Source organism: Toxotes jaculatrix, chromosome 4 (assembly GCF_017976425.1).
Source record: "Toxotes jaculatrix isolate fToxJac2 chromosome 4, fToxJac2.pri, whole genome shotgun sequence".
Classification (NCBI taxonomy): domain Eukaryota; kingdom Metazoa; phylum Chordata; class Actinopteri; family Toxotidae; genus Toxotes; species Toxotes jaculatrix.
Genome location: NC_054397.1, coordinates 18,386,566 through 18,398,775, shown reverse-complemented (window position 1 = coordinate 18,398,775; position 12,210 = coordinate 18,386,566). Strand labels below are relative to the sequence as shown.

The following is a 12,210-nucleotide window of genomic DNA, read 5'->3' as shown; positions in this document are numbered from 1 at the left end:
GAAGGTAAACAGCATGCAACACGACCATGATGCAACGGCAGGAAACAAGAGGGTCACCGCATCATTTGAAGTGTTTCTACCAATCAAAGAGAGAGACAGGCCCTCTGCTGCACCACAGTGCACCTTCAATCTCTTCATGGTGTTTCTCAGACACCTTTAAAGAAACAGAGAAAGATGACTGAGGACAAAGATAAGAGAAGGAAGAGAGAGGAACACTGGGGAGAAAGGAAGAAACTGCATTGCAAAGCACTTTTTAATTCAACTTTTGAATTTGCCACAGGTGGGAGGTTGAGATTCATGCACTGAGGGACACAAATTATTTATTTTGAGTTGATTACAGTCATTAATATAGTAAGGGAGGAGAGAAATAGACAGAGGGAGAGATAAATGAGTGCTGTTTGTCACCTACATTAATCAACCTGATCTCTGGAGTCAAGGCTGTGGGATGGAGGGAAGATGAAATGGTTGAAGTGCAGATGAAAAGACAGGCAAAGGCTGTGCCACACTGCTCTACATATTCTTATGGAATGTAAATCTCTGAACACAACCAAACAAGTTTTATACTGTCAGCTTTAAGACAATGACAATGTTATTGCTAGTTTAGGTTTCCTTGAAAGTAAGTAACTTTATTCAGTATATCATATTTTAGTTAAATTAACTATCTTTCCCTATCCTTTACACTCATCAGAAGATCAACTGAAAGTTTTCTGTTGTATGAACTCTTTGATAAAACAGTGGATGTGACTCAAATCAGTCCTGCATTGTGTATCCCACACACAATTTTTAATCAGTCTGTTGCCATTCTTCTTCTCTTCCTTGTCTTCATGATGTATTGTTCCTTTGTCAAGACAATGATGATGTGCAGCCTAATCATCACAGTGAATGTCTGCATGTCGCTTTTTGAAGTATTTTGTGGATGTAAATATCATATCCTGGTGACGGAAACCAGGAAAGGCTTCATCCTAGTTTTGATGATATTCATTTAAATAAATGTCTGTTAAGTCACTACTTATCGCCCAACAAGGTAACACAACAGTGGCTGAGTCTATGGCCCACTGATGAAAGTACTGCAGTATTTTTATATCTGCAGAATCACAAACTGGGTAACTGTGGCAACATTCCCAGGAAAAAAAACTCTATTAAGTTATTGCTAATGCAAAATGAACATTTCCTATTGCTGTAGCTTCACATTGAAAGCATTTGGTAGGCGAAACACGAATTGACTTGTACTATGAAGTAGTCATAGGAAAAGCAATGGGTTTGTCAGTGGGCTTAGCTCTTGCTGCTACTAAAATGCATCTACAAAACAATGGTAGTTTTCAGCATTTTTGGACAGCGGATCAGTTTGAAATATAGCAGGGAGTAATGGAACAAGAAGGAGCAGCCACAGTGAGCTCTTAGATGAAGAGCTGCAGGCGACAGGCTGCACACCTGCAACTTCCCAGCAAGGTAACCAATTCTTTTCACTGTGCCAAGCTGTTCACAGACTCAGGCCATGTGCAGCATAAAATCACATCACGGATGCTCACAGAATGATGGAAGAAGGCCACTTATTGCCTGACTTCTTCATTAAAATGACATTAGTTTGTTTCGCTGTCCCCAGAATACTCTGACCTATAGTATTAAACTGCTTTTGCTGTTACCACCAGCAACTACAGGTGTCGCCAAATCAACCAGTACTGACATCCACAAGATTGCCACTGAAAGTTCAAAAAAAAGAAAAGAAACTGTTTCATTTAATTAACTCAGAGCTAATGTGATTAGACATTTTAAATCAGTGCAGCAGACATGGCAGCACCGTTGGCACGCCATTAAAGAGGTCACAGTAGGAACATTCTGTTGTTTATGGACTCCAAGGGATCTACCTCTTCCCTCTCTTACACTAAAAACTATCATACCGACATGAAAAAGAGACAGAAGGATCCACTCCCAGGATGAGACCAGCTTTTAGCACGTCAGAGAGATCTATGGCAGAGGTCTGCTGGGAATAAAACAGTACCAAATGGACACAAAGCAAATGAGTGGGAAAGACGATCAAAAGCTCCACAGAATAAAAATTAGACCTCATCTCTGATTGATACTGTTGTTTTTCCAGAGAGGGTAACATAAAAAGTACTGTTGTTATCACCAAAAGGTGAAGTCATACACACCCACAGAGGCAACTCGCTTTCTTTCTCAGATAACAGGTTCCTCCACCAACACTTACTTGTAGACTAGTATAGACTCCCATTTTCAGTGCATCTGAACTAACATGAAGTAGCCCTCAAATTAATATGTAACATTTTTTTTTATAACTTTCTAATTATTTCCACACTTCACTTTGAAGCCTTTTGTGCCAACACCAATCCCTTCCAAAGTTATCCAGCAAAAGCTAGAGTACAGTAATTAGTGACTTATCTGTCTGCCTATAACTGCCTTTACGAGAAACAGCCAACGCTATACCAATGAGGGAAGGTCTGCTGAGACACAATGGTAAAACCACACGACACCTCAGGGAAAACACCTGCAGTTTGTCGTGAAGAAGTTATGGATTTCAAAATTCAACTGCTTTGGGTTCCGACCAAGAAACTTTTCAGGGAACAGCCAACACTGCTCCAAGTAGGCAAAACTATCATACTTTCGGCTCACGACTGGGTTGATGTCGCAACGATACCTTCAATTCTTAAATTTCACTCGTAGATATCTCAGTATTAATCAGTAGTATAGCCATATAGTACATAATCATATTCTCTCTATTCACAGCCCGAGAACAGTTTATTATTCACAGATAAAGCTTGTTCGTTTGCTCCACTTTGACCACTATTGTGTGATAGTCAGCTACTGCATTTATCCTTTGTTAGTAGATGGTAGTTAATATTCTCATTTAGACCAACTTGTTGTCTCGTGCATTCCTTTGAAGTGGAGACGGAGATGAATTTAATGGAGAAGTCACGGCATCTAATATCAGGCAGATTAATTGGATTCACTGAATTAATTTGGTTATTAATTTTCCTCTTCGGAGGTGGTGCCCCCAAAGTGTGTGCAGGTTCAAAGAAAAAGTAATAGTTTACACTACATGAGTGTGAACAGTGTTCCCATTTCAAACAAAGTCATGAGAAAGATCTTATCGATTCAAAATGAAGGCTGGGATGTTCACAGCTGCACAGCAGCACATATAAAACATATACTTTAGCATGAGGAATAAAATTTTAAACTGAAAACCAACAAAACATAAGCAAAGCCAAGGGGAACCTTCAGCAGCACATTGGACTACACATATAGTGGACTCAGGTAAACACAGGTAGAGATGATGTGCTGTTAAATTCCCCTGTTACATGTAGCTTAGGCTTTTGCACTACTCACCTTGAACTCACGTCATCTTGGGTGTAAGTCCATGAATAATTTACTCATTTAGCCTAAAGCAAGAAAATGTATTTTTCTAGTCTATTTAAAAGCACACATGTTGACTACTGTGAAAACTGTGCACATGCTGTATTTTATGTGGGACATAATTGCAGCCTGTGTCAAATGGATACATTTGACATGAGCTGAAGTTGTGTACTGAAGGGGGCTACCAGAAGAAAACATGGTATTACGCTGCTAGCTTGTAACACTGACTAGCTAAAGGTGAGGCAAAGCCTGAAAACAAACCTGACTAGGATTGGGCTTGTCTGTAGGGATGCTTTTATGGTAAGTTCAGTTAAACCTAAACTTGCAGTATGTTACAGACTTTAATAAAAAATAAGGCTTATTATCAGTAAGTAAGTCAGTCTCACTACACTGGTAAACTTACTCCATCAAACACTGTTCACCTCAGGTTTCTATTGCTGGCTGCACTGGTGTGTCTTCCATTAAAATGACACATTGGTCAATAATAAACAAAATATATGTTGAAAAAAATCATGTGTTGGTCCGAAAAGAGTCAAAACTGAGCTGTAAAATCTGTCACTATTGTCTTTCATCACTGGAAAGAACAGGAAAAGACAAAATATAAACTGATTAATGAATGGAAACAGTTTCTGGGCTGGCAATTTTGAAACTTTGCAGACCAAATGATACGCATTATGACATGTCAATCATGAGGCAGCACGGATCTCTATGGGATCAGAATGACAACTCAGCACAGGGAAGCATGTTCCCTGCTCACTTCCCTAGCCAGTCTTTGTGCTTCTCAAAGCTCGAAGCAAACCCCAGTCCCAAACCCAATTCACTTACAAAAACACGTGACTTAGGAACAAGACATCAAAAATCAGAAAAAGAAAAAAAAAAAAAGTTTCCCATTCACACGCACAACAGAAAATCTGGAGTTGTTTCCCTTGTTGAAGAACTTGTGGTCTAGGGCACGCCTCATATTCAAGGCCTTCTCGTGACTTACATGCCTCTGTGAACATAATTACATTGATACCCTGCAGTCATGGCAAATACAAGCTGGAGGAGATAATAATCTTGCATTTAAATATGAGTTAGTGAGCCTTAACTGAGACATTTTATTAATTGACCTTTTACATTTGCAATAAAGGCTGAGTGCCAATTTACAGTACCTGGTGCTCACATTAAATGCTTTTTGCAGAACATATACAGTGTCTGACTTAACTTACTACACAAATACTCCTTGCACTCTTTTATTACTCTGCAATTTGCAATTACAAGGATTTATAAATGTTAACATATTCCATTATTTGCAGTTATTGAAAGTCTCCCTGGAAAACAATGTCAGCCTGGTGCCTAAAATGTAAACGCAACATGGCAAAAGTGCTTAAGGGGAGTATGTGTTCAAAATTGAATGCGAGTTTAGGAGGGAGTTTGGGCATTCTATCCTTTTATTTAAAATGTGCACAGTTATAAATGTTAGCTCTCCAAACATGCCTAAAGGAATACTGAGTCATTGTTCTGACCTTGTGGCAGATTTTTCAGCCCTGGTGCACACTCTGCATTATTCATGTCTTTAACAGAGACTATGCGGGAAAAAAGTATTAGCATGTCCCACAGAAAACTTTCTGTTAGCCAGCACCATTGTAGCATTTGTAAATGTCTGTAAACTTATGTTTTAATAATCGAGTTTAATATTACTTATGCACATTCACATTTGGGAGATACATAATATAACCAGAAGAAAGGAGCCTCTGCATCGGAGTACACAGGAAACCCACACATACAGTACAGACCAATACTTAATCTTTGACAAACCACCCACTGGAACATAAGCTAAGAGTGATCTGAATGTTCCAACAAGTTCCCAGGGCCAAGAGAAGGAACACCTGAAGAAGGCACTAAAAACTTGAGGACAACCAAACTGGACCTTTGTGAAAACAGCCACAAGATTCAGGAAGGCTATCTATGTTAAAGTAGAGAAACCATCCCTCAACAGAGGAGCAGGTCTACGAAACTAATTATTCCCACCGATGCCGTCGTCCATTCTCAGGAAATTTAAGAAGCATCCACACTTGGCCACAGGTGACTCCAACAACTCTAACAACTGACTGTAATGCTGCGAGCACTAACGGACCAAATGGCATCCATGACCTTCAAAACGACCCCACAGAGTTTAAACACCTGGGGTTCGCCACCAGGCAGTCAGAACTGAAGAAGCCTCTTGGATGAGAGGTCAAACGTCTTCAAGATCTACAACCGAGTCCAGTTGCCCTCCATTCAACTCTTTCTTCTCATTATATAACCACACACCTTTTTTTTAGATGCCTTTTGAGAACCTCAAAGTCCAGCTGTCTTTGTACAGCACCTAGAAATACCATTTGATTGGCCTCTGGGGTCAGCTGAAACAAGTACTTTTTAATAGGATGGTTGTGAATTTAAGGATTAAATTGACAGAAATGATGATGTAAAAACAACTTTTCCCATTTCAGACAAGGTGATTTTGTGCTGATGTAAAGTTGGAACATTTTCTGCTATCCTTGCAATAAAAACTCATAAACACACATAAAGTCTTTCTTATTGCCTGAAGGCGACAGTGTTCCTATTTGGCTTACGTCACCCAGCAGCATTCTCTGTTTTTTTTAATGCCCTTTTATTAAACACAGAAAAAAAATGATGGCTATTGTTCACGGTTGTATAACTCCTTTCAGTGTATAAAAAGTAAAATAACATTGTAGCTTTTACAATGTTCTCTTCGAGACATACTTCATCAACAAGAGAAAACATTTTCCAGTGCCCATAATGCGATGCAGTTACACACCAACAAAATGCTGCACGTTATGCAATCCAATAAAACAATGCCACAAACTCACATTAGACACAACAGTGAACTGAATCAATGCCTCTCAGACAGTCTAAAGAAAAATCAAACAGTGTACTATACTGTCACATTTAAGTGTTATTTTGGCCATGACTCATTCCTGTGTGAAAATAAAAATGAGCTGTTAAAGGAACGGAGAATATATGAGATATTTTTAGAGCATTACTAATGATGGACACATGTAAGACAGATAAAAGCGGTTTGATTACCAAGCTGCGGCGCTAAAAAGCAAAAATGGAAACTCCAACTTATTATAATGAACAGCACAGCAACCAATACCAAACATCCTTTGTTGAATGGTCCCTGCAATACCAGAGGCGAGAACAGCGCTCTCATACTTAAAGTAGTATATATCTGTTGTTTTATTATTGTGTACAACAACCAGCATGCAGCATGAAGCCTATAGCTCACTGGTGCAGAAGGACGACTTCGTATGGACCATTAAATCTATTCCTTAGGGCAACACATACCCACGCATAATAACAAGTGATGAAAACAATATTTGCCATCTTGCAGTCAAAACAGTATGCAGACCTTTGTGCAATTAAAGAGCAATCATAAGGATAAATGACAACAATGGCAGTAAATCCATGCCTTTATCGAGTCCTTGATGGCTCCTTAAGTGTATTCCAGTTTGTTAATGCTCAGCTCTATGTATTTTTAATTGCCTCATTAAAATCACTGATTTGATCATAGAGCGGCAGCATAAAATGAGGAAGACGTGCTGTCTGAACTTTGCTGATTGGATGAGGGGGAGACGCACAGAATCAGACTGCTTAGAATCTCTGTGTTTCTCAGCCAGCCAAATCAAGCCAGAAAGATCTCACTATGGCTGAAAATGTGATCACTGCGAAATGTGATTGTTATATACATCATTTATTTCTCAGAGGGGGATTTGCAAAGATGTAGATTCATAATTAGACTGTGTGTAATGGAACAATTGAATTTTATGCAAGGCTTTGCAAGTGCTCACTCTGCACACTAATCACCAAAAACCAATTTTAGCCAACATTCTACTGTTTAATTGCTACAGCGATGTCTTGTTTTGGAGAACGGGTGAAAACAAAATATGATGAATATAAAATTCCTTACATTTTTACATTCCTACAGCTACAAATCCATAAATCCGCTTATAAAGAATCTTAACTACAACAACACCTGAAAGAATTTGACTTTCTTTTCAGAAATTCACCTGATTTTTACTAAAAATCATTAACCATCTATAACTCGTCATGGCCTTTGCCTTTCAGTCCCCTAATTGTGTGGCTCTGATAATCCACTTTTTTTTTAATCTACATCAGGTGAGAGCTGGAGAAACAAGGTGAGCGATCCCGCCCAGATAAAACGGAACATAATTAGTGTAAGAAGGTAAAGATAATGAAGTGAGAAATGTAAGCCTAAGAGTTTAGAAGAAAGTAACAAGGTAAGCAGAGAAGTCATTGGTTTAATAAGATATGAGGTCCATGCATGATTAAAAAAGGGGGAGCGAGGGGTAAAAATGACACAACAGAATAGACAAAGACAGGATGAGAGAGGGAGCAAAGACAAAAGAGGAGGAAAAGGACAAGAGGAAGAGGGGTGTGGCAGTGTGTTGAACGAAGGGAGAGAGGAAAGGGTTAAGTGGTGAAAGTCACTTTTAAAGTTGGTATGGTTAGGGTGAATGCCTCTCTCACTATCCAAACAACAATCTCACACACATTAACACACACTCGAACTTTCCAAAATAAAACTTTTCCAACACACATGAACATGTGGATACACACACACACACACTTATTCTAACTCTTTCCCAAATGCATTTGGCTTCTGCAGCTACACACACACACACATGGGTAATGAGTACTACCAATACATCCTCTGCTTGGGGAGAAAGAGCATTCATTATCAGCACCATGCACTTAGAAAAATGAAAAGTCAATAAGACAACCCGAACATAAACACGCACTCACACAAACTGTAATGACTGTCAGCTCTGCCAAGGGACAGACACACAGGTAAAGAGACAGGGAACGGGAAATAAACAGTTAACAATAATTGAGCTGACCAGTTTAAGAACTTGTCAGTATTATAGTCTGTGGTGTTTTAAGTACACAGCTTTACTCATGTTTAAACCATCTGTTATTACTGTATTTTTGCTTTGTTCACTGTAAGTGAAAGCAGTAAACACTGTGTATTAGCAAGTGGGTTGCTAATACACAGTGTTTTTAGCATGAACTAGAAATATTGAGAAAACATTTTGTTTTCAAATTCCAAACATTAGTAGGGAAAACTGATTTTCTGTGTGTGTCAGTATCTCCACAATGGGGTAACTAAAATGTTTGCTGCTGTACGACACGTCTACACAATGAATTAATATGACCATCGCTTTGTTCACAAGTCTGTTACTATGTTACTCCAAAACACAGCAGTTTAGTCCTCTATCATTTTTTAAAGGGGGTAACAGGAGGGGTAACAGAAGAAGACAACTAGAAGTAGCATTTTGACTTATTATAAACTTGGTGTTATTTCTTTTTACAGTTTTTCAAATCTGCTCAGCCAATCAGAGGAACATCTCCTGTTAATGATGATCCCACTGACCGCTGTGTTTTCTTTCACCGTATGCCAACACTGCACTGCCTTTAATGCTGGGACATCATCGCCAAGGCAGGTGAAAGGGTATGGCTTCAGAACTCCAAGTTCACTCATCATCTTTATGGTCAGCCATTCAGAAGACAAAGATGACAGGTTCTCACTCACATTAACGAGCTGACAGCAACGGGAAGGGTGGTGAGGAAGGGTCGGGATGGAGGGATGGAAGAAACAGAGAGGGAGAGCAATAAAACTGAGACGAGAAGCCCAAGGCCAACACATGTACTCAGACCCTCTCTCTCGAAAGATAGGCCCTCAGGGAGGGGTCACAAGATAGAAGGGTGTGTGTGTGTGTGTGTGTGTGTGTTTGTTTCTATCTCTCATATGAGATTCAACTGAGTACAGCGTGGTGTGAGCACTCCCTAAACAAGTCATTTTCACCATCACAATGGAGAGCAACACAACACAAGGGAATACTCAGATTATCAAAGTACTAAAAACTCAACATTCATCAGCTGATGCTGGCATGTAAAAGAAATGTCTCTTTAAAGAGCAATTAGAGTCAATGTTCCCTGCAAGCTGATATTTTGGTGGCCTATGTCTAATTTATATTGATCAATAAATCATACTGATGTCATAAAAAACCTTAGGACACTATCTTGACAGCTGTTTCTTCATTTTACCAAGAGAGGCGGTGATTTTCCCACAGGACTGAGGTCTTTCTCTCCTTTCCTCACTCCACTTCTGTGCAGCCCAAATTAGTACATATTTTACCATCTGATACGTAATGAGGCGTCAGTACACCTGTGTCCTGGTATTCTATGTTAAAGTATTAGTCCAAATGTTCTGTGGCCATTTCACCTTTCCATACCACTGACCGTGATGATCCTGAACCTCTTGTACAAGCTGGAGCGAGCTGCTCCTCTGGTGAGTTTCAGTGATGAATACTAATAAGGGGCTTACTGAGGTGGAACCTTTCTGCTTCTGATGTGGAAAGCATCTGGTATGAAGAAATAACCGTCTTACTTTCAGGATTTCTGAGTAACCCTATGAGGATACTGAAGAGAGAGAGAGGGAGCGATCAGGAGAGTGTGTGTCTTTGTGTGTGTGTGTGTGTGTTAGTGTCTCTTAAATGCTTTGCTGAGTCAGCGTGGAGGTAACAGGAGGCGACGGCAGGAGGAGACCAAGGGATTTCCAGGGGCCCAATAGAAGAAGCTCCTCTGGAAGATTCATTCTGTCCCATTCCATCCCATCAACCCACAGTTAAGGTCTTTAGTGTGTGTGTGTGTGTGTGTGTGTGTGTGTGTGTGTGTGTGTGTTTGTATGTCACAAAGTGGTTATTGATGGAAACTCCTACTTGCTTGGCAGGTTTCCCTGTGTCTGGGGAATCTTAGCCCAAAGCTATGGCTGCTTTGCGGGCGTGTGAAAATGTGAGTCTGTGACAGAATGTAGGGGCATGTGTGTAACGCGAGCGCGACAAGGACAATATGTGTAAGAGAATCAATCGTTTATGTGTGTACGTGTATGAGTTCAACAAGTGTGCAGTGACTCGTGCATGACTTCGCCCAAAACAAGTGTGTGTCTGACTGCACGAGTCAGGACACACAACTCCTCTTCATGTCATCCCGCAGCAGCTTGACTAAGCTGGCTGCAGCAGGCTGTCTAGCCATCTAGTTTTAAAACAGACTGATTCTGCTGACTCCGAGACAGGCACACAGACACACACTCACTAAGATACACGTAAGCATTAAAGTGCTTTTCCATCGTGAGAAAAGCAGCTTTAGGGAGTTTTAACAGCAGGAGGTGAGCTGTCAGGGATTTCGATCCTTCAAAGTGTCAAAAAGGGAAGGCTGTGTGTGCGTAGAAAGACACTGGAAGTGCCTGGCCAGCCTACAGGAACGTCTATATGCTGCGTTCACATCAAACGAGCAAGAGAGTGGGGAGGATCATTCTACCTGAAAATAACATTCACCTCACCTGTCATCTGGTAAATGCTGCTTGGCAATGATCTTCTGTATCTGCAACATCCCGAATTCTGACGTCACCCATAACACATAAAGTCAGGTCTGCAGAATGATGGCTTCATTACAGGAAACCAAAAGAACAAATGCGTTTGCGCATTTAATGATGGCAGCCTATTAGGAACAATTAGACCAGTCTCTCCATAATGATGATGGATTATTTTTTCCTACTGTTTTTATTGTTGACTCGTTTAGTTTTGTGATGTTTCTCTGTTTCTTTGAGTATTAAAGTAGACAGCTTTTAAGAAAATATTTAATTCTACATGTGAGAATGTTTTTAGTTGGAAAGTAGAGAAAGGCTGGAATGTGAGAGTGAATTTGATGCATTTCATGTTTAATTTCCAAATGCAACCGCATTTCGCATTAGCCAGGCACACACTGGCAGGATTTTATGGCTAACCATATCACATGCTGAATTTGAAAATGTTTCTGATGGCATAAATAATCAACCAGATCTGACAGGAGTTTCATCCAAACTGAACGGACCTAATCACAGACAGAAGAGAAGGATAGTTAATCACTTAATTTACTTTTAGGGGGTAAAAATGTCATCAAGCAGGGTAAACTCATTGTAAACAACTGCCATTGTAAACTCACAATAGCCTAATACTGAGATGACAGTGACACAAAACATAATGGAAGACTATAATTATCAAATTACATAATTAAAGAGCTGGGTAGCTAAGCAGCAGGGATTCCAATCATGTCAGATTTGCCCTTTAAAAAGGCCACAGCAGCACAAACTTTGCAGTTACCACTGGAGTGTGTGGTATCCTTGAAGACATGATCTTAAACATATCATCGATGGCAGCAGTATTTCACTACAGCCTACAAAAAATGTCAATCACAGTGTTTTGATGGAATCCAGCTTTGGGCTTTTCAGTGTGGGGCACACAGCAAGTGTTTGCAAATCCACATTGAAACCACAGGTACACATATGAAATTCTTTTGCTTTCTTTTTCACCAGTCACCGCTTTTCTTGGAAGTTCAATAATGACAAAGAAAGAAATCCATCACGATATGTGACAAGATAACTGTGTCTCTGCATTAACAGTCAGAATGAATTCAGGGCCAAGACGTTATATTAGAAAGCCTTCACTCTCTGCACTCACTGCTTATTGTTTTCCCAGAATCATGTCTGTTTAAACTAGAAGCTAAACTGAAGATGTACAGTTATTTTCCAAGGTTACTTAATTAAACTGCAGCATGGCTAATACTATGACTTCAGTGTGACAACCAAGACCTAAGAAACCTCTGTGTTTTCACTTTGTGTTCCAACCCCAAGGAAATGTTCTTCAGACTTTTTAGTGCGGACTGTTGGCTACTGAACTTTTGTAATGAGAAGAAACAAAAAAAAAAGACAATAATAAATCCCAACAAGACAGGAAAAAA

The 12,210-nt window shown here is 39.8% G+C and overlaps 1 protein-coding gene across 1 annotated transcript in view; it reads right to left on the bottom strand.

The window, feature by feature from the left end:
- LOC121180766 (zeta-sarcoglycan) overlaps window positions 1–12,210 on the bottom strand; it is a 141,393-nt gene that overhangs the window by 51,179 nt on the left and 78,004 nt on the right. The gene's annotated exons all lie outside the window — the stretch shown is intronic.